The sequence below is a fragment of the Mastomys coucha genome, unplaced genomic scaffold (genome assembly GCF_008632895.1).
Source record: "Mastomys coucha isolate ucsf_1 unplaced genomic scaffold, UCSF_Mcou_1 pScaffold18, whole genome shotgun sequence".
Taxonomy (NCBI): domain Eukaryota; kingdom Metazoa; phylum Chordata; class Mammalia; order Rodentia; family Muridae; genus Mastomys; species Mastomys coucha.
In genome coordinates this window covers 73353987-73362013 of record NW_022196900.1, presented here as the reverse complement: position 1 = coordinate 73362013, position 8027 = coordinate 73353987, and the positions used below count along the sequence as shown (strand labels likewise).

Here is an 8027-nt window from a genome sequence, read left to right as displayed (position 1 = left end):
GAGTCCTACACACTCCTTCCCAAGAACGTTCAAAGAAGACCTCACCTTCCTTCCCTGCACCTAGTTCTGGTTGTGTAGAATCTCACACCACCCAAAGTTACCCATTTCCTATCTTCTTTTGTCTCTATTGTTCATTAGAATGGCTTCTCTCCCAGCCTGTTCCACCTGGTTTCAAACCTTTGCATACTGATTTGATCTGCATTACCCACTCTTCTACCTAGATTCCTCCCCTAGAAACAGGCTGGCATCCCACATCAGTGCTCAATGCAGACCATGGCTCGGCCCCAGGAATCAGTCTATAGGATCTGCCTGGGGTGAGGAAGTTGAAGACTTTCTAGACTAGGTGGGTGCTGCGGTTAACCTTCATTGTTAGCTTCATAAGCTTCAGAACTGTCAAGGAGACAGACACATCTCTGGGAGTGTGCGTTTCCAAGGGCCTTAACTGAGGAGGACTCTCCTTGAATGTGTGTCCTACCATCTCCGTGGGCTAGAGTCCTGGACTGAACTCGAGGGAGGGCGGTGTAGCCAATGGAACACACACAGGTATCCATCCACCTCGATTTCTTGACCATTGCCCCAGACTTTTGCTGCCACCAGCTTAGAGCCGGTCTTCTTGCCATACTTTCCCCACCATGGTGGACTGCACTCTCAAACTGTGAGCCAAAACAAAACGCTTTTCTTGAGTATTTTGTCACAGCATGAAAAGTAAGTAACACAGAAGGCCAAGGCAGGCAGCTGGGCTGCGGAAGACATCCTGGAGGATGTGAATGTGAGCAGAAGTGACTGCAGAGCCACTGGAGCCAGAGGTCTTACACTGCGACACTACTGCCCCGTTGGATTCCCCGAGTCTGGGCCAGGGGCCTGCTTTCTCAATTACATGAGAACACACTTAGATCCTTAAGAATTTTAGGTTAGAACCGAGGACTCATTCTTTCACTAAGGGCTTTTCTCTCTCTCTCTCTCTCTCTCTTTCTTTCTCCTTTTTAAATTATTTATTTATTTATGAGTGCTCTGTTGCATGTACCTGCATGCTAGAAGAGGGCATCAGATCCCTTTACAGATGGTTGTGTGCCACCATGTGGGTACTGGGAATTAAACTCAGGACCTGTGGAAGAGCAGTCAGTGCCCTTAACCACTGAGCCATCTCTCCAGCCCCCTAAGGATTCTTTTCTGTTCCAGCATAAAATTCTCCACTGTTTTGTGCCTGAGTCTTCTCATTTTTTGTTTGTTTGTTTGTTTGTTTTTTGAGACAGGGTTTCTCTGTATAGCCCTGGCTGTCCTGGAACTCACTCTGTAGACCAGGCTGGCCTCGAACTCAGAAATCTGCCTGCCTCTGCTTCCCAAGTGCTGGGATTAAAGGCATGCATCACCACTGCCTGGCTTGTGCCTGAGTCTTAACTGGTCCCAAATTTCTTACAAACTTTTACATATTGATGGAATTACATTTGATATACTATCAATTTGATATAATAATCAAAGCATTTTTGTTGAGTGTGACAGTGCACTGAGATTACGATGATGAATCAGTCACTGATTTCAGGTGCTGACAGGTCAGCTGCCAGAACACAACATATGCAGGTGCCCAGGTCAGAACTTAGATATTCAGAGATAGAAATAGGGTACACGATGCACCGATGGTCCAACACTAGGCAAGGGTGGGGATATCCAGAAGAAATCCAGAGCACCCTGACTGTTTTGAGGAGACTTTAAGAATGGCACTGCAGGGCTGGAGAGATGGCTGAGCGGTTAAGAGCACTGACTGCTCTTCCAGAGGTTCTGAGTTCAAATCCCAGCAACCACATGGTGGCTCACAACCATCTGTAATAAGATCTGATGTCCTCTTCTGGTGTATCTGCAGCCAGCTACAGTGTACTTACACATAATAAATAAATAAATCTTTAAAAAAAAAAAAGAATGGCACTGCATATAGGTGTAGCTAGTTGTAGGGAAGCCATGCAGAGACTGTATCACCAATGAGATAGCAAGGGCTACAGATAGCTGTCAGCAACCATAAGCTCAAGTACACTGGGAACAGGAGATATGAGAAGGCTACAGCTAGCTCCGGGCCTAAGGTGAAGACCATACCCAGATCATAGCAGTCAAGGGAAAAACTACTGGCCAATAAGGGCCTCATTTTCCTCTTACTTCTGGCCAAGTTCCCTATTGCCAAGTCACATTAAAAGCCAAGGACAAGGGAACCTGTTACCACAGCCCAGAGGTCAGCCCCCTTGGATGCAGAGCTGGTAGGATGATCTGGTAGAACAGTGTTGGTTAAGGGATGATGTCACAGAGGAAATGACTTAGAAAGTGCTTGAGCTGTTCTTATCATTTTGTCCTAAATATTTTACAAGTGCCGTTCGTAATTTCTTCTCCCTAACTCTTGGATGATTTAGAACTGGGACTTTAGTTTCTCATCCTAGGAAGGATTATTTTTATTTATTTATTTATTTAGTTAGTTAGTTATTTATTTATTTTTTGTGCACTGCTCTTTACATTGCCTTGTGGTCAGAGATCTTGGTCTATGAGATTCTTTGGAATTTGATACAACTTCCTCTGTGGCTTTTGCACATGGTCATTTTCTGTGCCTCTGAGCTAGGTTTTATAGGGAAGGCAGGAGTTTAGTGAAGAATGAAAAGACTCTCTGTGGAGTATGTAGGCGATCCATTCTGAAGGAATTTTAGAAGTTCCAGAGTCATGTGCAGTCAGGGCAGGGGGTAGGAAGAGTTGGGGTGAGGGCAGCACAGAGAGGCGGTGTGGACTTCTTAATGGCCAGACCCCTTCCTGTCACTGTCAGTCTGGGCTGTATTCTTTCAGGAGGCCCTTCTGAGGCTGAGGGGACTCAGGCTGCGCAGACAAGTTCTTGCTTTACTGTCTATCTATTGTGTGACCCTGGGTTAGTCTCACCCTCTCTGGTGGTATACTAAGACTGTCCAGTAAGTCCCTGTTTTCTCTCACAGTGTCCTAAATGTGGTAAGTGGCTCCAGTGGGCTCCAACAGGACCCATCTCTCCAGGCTAGTGGGAGCCAGAGAGGATCTAGGACAGAGTGTGCCCTCTTCCATCGCACAGCCCATGATGGAAGTTCCAAGTGACCACACTGGTGGGTTCAGGAGGTCTGGACTCCTGCCCTTACTCCCTCCACTACGCCCTCTGGTGTCCTGGGAAAGCCCTATGCCCTCGTTGGGACTCATCTGTACCACCAAAGCACCTCGTAACCACACCATGCATCCTCCAAGTGCCTTGTCAGAACTAGCTCTCAGCCACATCCTGCTAGGCCTGCTAGGCCTGTACCCAGATAAAGAATGGCCTCTTCCTGGGGACTCCCAGCCTTTCCCATGCCAGGAAAGGCCCCCATCTTTTTCCTGAAATGAGCTACCACACCCCTACTTCACTTTACCAAGCATCTGGCGTCTATTAGAGCCCTTTGGGGCTGACCCTCTCTTCATTCACTGCAGTTTCTAAATCAGCTTCTGTCCTTCCCTGGAGGCAGGATCGCTCATCCCAGCCCATGGAGTGGAGACCTGACAATTGTAGCAACTGAGGTGAGGCTTCCTTTAGCTCCAAGAGGACAAAGTTCAGTGACATATGACCAGAGAAGACAGGATTGACAAGGCTATGCAGTAAGATTTAGTGTGACCTTGAACAAGGCACATGTTCTTGCCGAGCCTATTTCCCCTTTTCTAAAATAGCAACAGCATCTGCTCCACTGAAGAGCGGCTAGGATTACATGGGATAGCTCCTGCAAACAGCAGAAGCTATACTGGATGGCCAGTATGCTTCAGAGGTGCTGCCTTCAAAGCATTTGAGTAGAAGAGCTGAGCTTGTTCTGGGGTCCTGGGGTGCCGTAGTAAAGGCTCAGGACGATATGAGAAGACACTAGCATATTAGAGCTGGCCAGTCATGTGCTTCCCTGGACGTGCTTCTTTTAGAGAGGGAGATGTGCAAGCAGAAGTGAACCAGCCGCCCCTTGTGATATCATATTTAGGGTCTTCACTCCTTTCAGAGCTTCAGACTGCCATGTTCTTTGCTCCAAAGTCCTCCTCCCTTTTGACTCCTCCCCCACCCCTTCAGCTGGAGATAGCTTTCACTTCTCCAAGTTTAGGGTCTTCTGTCTTGGGAAGAAGGTCTCTGTAGTTTTTGATAGGAGCCTGGTTGACTTAAAGGAGACAAGTCCATAGTCCCCTGGACCTCAGAATGGCTCTGGGAGACACTGTCTCCTTCAGTCCCTTGAGTTAGTTCACACCCTGGGAGTGGAGGTGACAGTTGGGAGGGAGTGTCCCAGGTTCAGCCTTCCATAGTACACAAAATATCGCCCACAAGCTTTACAAAATGTTCAATCCCATACCCTCCTATGCTGCTGTGCTCCCACAATTGCAGCCTCTAGGGACACCTACCTAAAGCACTGAGTTCAAAGCCCTTCTTTAGGAACCTCAGACTTCCCCACTGTACTCTCTTCCTTCTTCTATATCTTCCTTTCTCCAAGTGTGTTCCATAATACCTGCCTAGGAATTACCAGTGGGGACATGATGGGGGTCCTTATGGTCTCTGTGGGGCTAGAGTGGTATCTTTTAGTTACCATTGGTCCAATAGTAGGAAATTAATGCACTTATAACATCTAGAGAGTATGATGAGATGCCAACTGCACATCCACTCCTGGAAATGCACCTGTCATTTGTTTATTCATTCAACAAGTGTTTACCAAGAGCCTATTAAAGGTCACAACTTGTAATGGATTAGGAGCAGACTTTGTCCTTAGCTGGTAGGACTTGGTCTTCTGTGGAACTTTCATTGGATTAGTCATCTCACTGTCTAGTTCAAAACACTGAGACTGGAACAGAACATAAGTGACCATTATCAGGGAAGTGTGTGGCTCATACAAAAGGGTCCTTCGATATCACTTAGTCCAATAATCTGGAAGTACTTGAGAAAACTGAGGCACAGGGAAATATGGATTGTTCCAATGCTAAATCATAAAAACAAAACAAAGCAAACCAAAAAACCTTTCAGTAAAACTTCTATGTACTGGTGCTTGGGATGTGTTTCTTCATTTTCTCCTTTTGGCAACCTGGGGAGTTTGTCTTTGCTTCAGAGGGAGGCATGGAGAAATAGGAAAGATACAGTTTCACCAGCAGGGCCAGGACACTTGGATAAGGTCCCAAACTGTCCTGCAGTTCTCTCTGTGTCCCCTCCTGATGTTACTTTCAGGAGATGGAAAAATTGTGTCAGTGCAGCAGTTCAGGCAGTGGTGGGGTTCACTTCTTGGTGGAGACTCGACTGTACCCCATGAAGTCTGGGTTCCATGCCAAGTGTAGCCTGTGACTTCATGCACTTGTTATCTTGCTTGTCACAAGGCTGCATGTGAGGCTCTGCAGAGAAACAGCTTGGGGAGTGGTCCAAGTGTGTGTGTTCTCTTCCAAGAGTTTTCTGACTAGCCTCAGCTACCTAGAGACAGTGTCTTCTGTTGGAACCTTTGATACACAGTTCTTAATGCTTTGCAGATGTGCCCCCATTGTCTTCCCTTTCGTTCTGTAAACCCTTACAAGTGGGGTCTTAGTTATTCTACACCCCATGGAACCCTGTGGTAACACTAAGGGCTATAAGGAACTTTCTGTCTTATGGAGTGCTTTCAATATCTGGTCACTTCTGAATCTGTCTACAACCTAGATATCTGAATACTGACTACCTGGGACTCAAGCTCAGGCTCAGGCACAAGGCCTGCACTTGTGACCCTTCCCACCCAAGCATTTAGCTAATGCATTGCTCAGAGAGCTGTCTCACATGACACACCAGGAGGTTGGAAAGAGGGCTAGACACTCCAGGAATGTTCTCCTGGGAAAGAAGATAACACAGCCATTTGTGCCTAGGTCCGTGCTAAAGCAATTAACAGAGTTAAGTACATCAGTCATGCTCAGTAACTTTGACCCCACTGAGATTTCTCTACTCTTTTTGATATCAAAAATCTTCTGGGATAGATCATACTCACACAACGTACAAAGGGCACCCGAGGGAGAAAGCCATTTAGTGTGAGCCGAGGGCAGAAAGAAGAGAGATTGGAAGAAGGCCACATATAGAAAGAAGACAGAAAAGGTAGGCTATAGAAGGCTACCTGAGGGCCATTGCTTTCCAGAGGCAGGATGCTTGCTTCTGGAAAGAAGGCCTCTAGTGAACCACCAAGAAACTCGGATCTTCTTTGACCAATTTCCCCTCCTAGGAGCACCCAGAGAGCACAGCGGGCTGCTGCTCTGAGACAAACTGAAAACAAGAGATTTCAGCCAATCGACCCCAGCTCCAGTGGGGTGTGAGTTTTCCCAGTGAGCTCTGAAGCTGAGTTTCCATTAAATCCCTGACTTCTTCAGAGCTGCCGCCTGGCTTTCCATGTCATCCCCCTCTGCTTGCTCACCACAGGCCAGGGCAAATGCATACTGGATGGATGGAGAGCGGCAACCTTTACAGGCAACACCCAATTCACACAGCCACAGGGGTCAGGTCCGAATCATCATGAGCTACAGCTAATCCAGCCTTGGGCTCCAGGGATCATGAGGCAGGGGACATTTCCACTCTCAAAGTTGGAACAAGAAAAACATGTGGGCCCCATGGGTCTGGAAAGGCCTCTCTGCTTTCCTCTCAGGCCACATTGAGGTTCTCACCTAAGACATCCTGGCAACAGTGCATTTTCCTCTGGAAAACTTTCCTAAAGGCAGACAATTATCAAATCTTTTTTTTTATTAGTTCTCTGAAAACTTTGTACAACGTATTTTTTATCATATTCACCCCTTCCCATAGTTCCTCCTAGATCTACCTCTCCTTTTCTACCCACTCAATATTGTCTCTCTTCCTTTTTTTTTTCCCCATCAAATGTAGTTTGTGTTGCCCATAGACTCTTGGATGTGTAGCCTTCCACTGGAGAGCAACTGACCTATCAGGGATCACATCCTTAAAGAAAACGGACTCTCCCTCTCCCAGCAGCTCTCAGTTGCCAAAAGTTGCTCAGCTAGGTCTGGAATTTGTATCCTCTTCCTGTCTCCATGCTTGGGCTTTGTCTGGCTCGAGTTTGCACAGATCTTGTGCATGCTGTAACAGCTGCTGGGTAAGAATGATTGATCGCCTTTCCCCGCCGGTAGGTAGGTATCGTACACAGCACCTTCCAATCCTATAAAAGCTAGCCAACAGGGATAGTTAGTTCCCAGGTGAACGTCAGCTTCATCTCTCCATGTTCTATGACTCAAATATGTAGTGTCTTCAGCAACAAAGTCTTACTGTCAAGCTCTGGAGGGGAACCAAGAACACTGGCTAGAGTTTGTACTCCTTTGGAGGGGCATCTATGCCACTAGGCAGCAAATCCAAAAGAATTAAGCTGTATCCAGCACTGAGATTTTTTATGGGATTTCTATGGATTCTAATAGGGGCTTTGCCATTATTGCATTATAGTGTTTCCACAGAGGGGAGTATGAATATATATATCAGCTTATGTTATATGATTTATATGTGTGTGTATATGTATATATACTATTTAACACACACACACACACATATATATATATATATATACACTTATATACACACATATATATGTACACACACACACACACACACACACACATATATGTTACATAGTAATAACACTGTCTCACACCAAAGAGGCTGGGAGCCTGGTTGTTGCTTGGTCCCAGAGGCTGGGTTCTCAGCAGTTGAAGTAGTCACTCAGTGGCTTTTCACCTTGAAGAGACGGACAATCTAGTAGTTGCTCAGTCCACTAAGATGTGGGTCTCAGCAGTTCTAATCTAGCACTGAAACCTGAAGGTTCCTGGAGACACACTGGCTCTTAATTAATGCAAATGGAAGTTCTTGTATCAACAAAGAAGTCATCATAGCAACAAGAGAGTTAATCAACAACAGCAAGATGGAAGGCCAAGCAAGAGGCAAAGGCTCTTCTTTCTGCCCATGCCCCCTTTGAACAGTCTGGCCGGCGATGGCGGCTTACAGAGCTAGTGTGTCAGCTGAGGTATTAAGGTCAATCTGCAGGCACAGC

At 46.4% G+C, this 8027-nt stretch overlaps 1 long non-coding RNA gene across 1 annotated transcript; it reads right to left on the bottom strand.

Moving 5' to 3' along the window:
* Positions 1-6706: 6706 nt before the first annotated feature.
* LOC116096444 lies at positions 6707-8027 on the bottom strand. The gene is made up of 2 exons (XR_004121008.1): positions 7632-8027; positions 6707-7157 (listed from the first exon to the last, which is right to left on the bottom strand). It is a non-coding gene; the product is annotated as an uncharacterized LOC116096444 (long non-coding RNA).